Source organism: Camelina sativa, chromosome 5, assembly GCF_000633955.1.
Source record: "Camelina sativa cultivar DH55 chromosome 5, Cs, whole genome shotgun sequence".
In the NCBI taxonomy this organism is placed as follows: Eukaryota; Viridiplantae; Streptophyta; class Magnoliopsida; order Brassicales; family Brassicaceae; genus Camelina; species Camelina sativa.
Genome location: NC_025689.1, coordinates 22,526,579 through 22,527,175, shown reverse-complemented (window position 1 = coordinate 22,527,175; position 597 = coordinate 22,526,579).

Here is a 597-nt window from a genome sequence, read left to right as displayed (position 1 = left end):
CGCCGAGACGTGCCTCGCACTCCACCAACCCAATGAAATAAGGACGATTTATCGAACGATGAGGTCAGGCCGAGGGTGCGAACCCGCATCTGGCAGCGACGCGACGGATTGGCGGGTCGAAATCCGAGCATACCTAGCCGACGGTGACGTGCCAACAGATAAATGGGCTAGACGAAGATTAAAAGCCAAGGCCGCCCACTACACTTTGATGAAAGACCATTTGCTCCGGTGGACGGCGGCAGGAGCCTTGTTGCTTTGCATACACGGCGACGACACCGAGCGTGTCATGATGGAAATGCACGAGGGAGCTGGAGGAAATCACTCAGGTGGCCGAGCCCTAGCACTACGAATCAGGAAGCATGGCCATTACTGGCCTACGATGATATCTGATTGTGAAAAGTTCGTCGCCAAGTGTGAAAAATGCCAGCGACACGCCCCCATTATTCATCAGCCGACCGAACTGCTACGAGCTGGAGTAGCCCCTTACCCTTTCATGCGCTGGGCAATGGACATCATCGGCCCATTACCAACTTCCAGACAAAAGCGATATATACTCGTCCTAACCGATTATTTCACTAAATGGGTCGAGGCCGAATC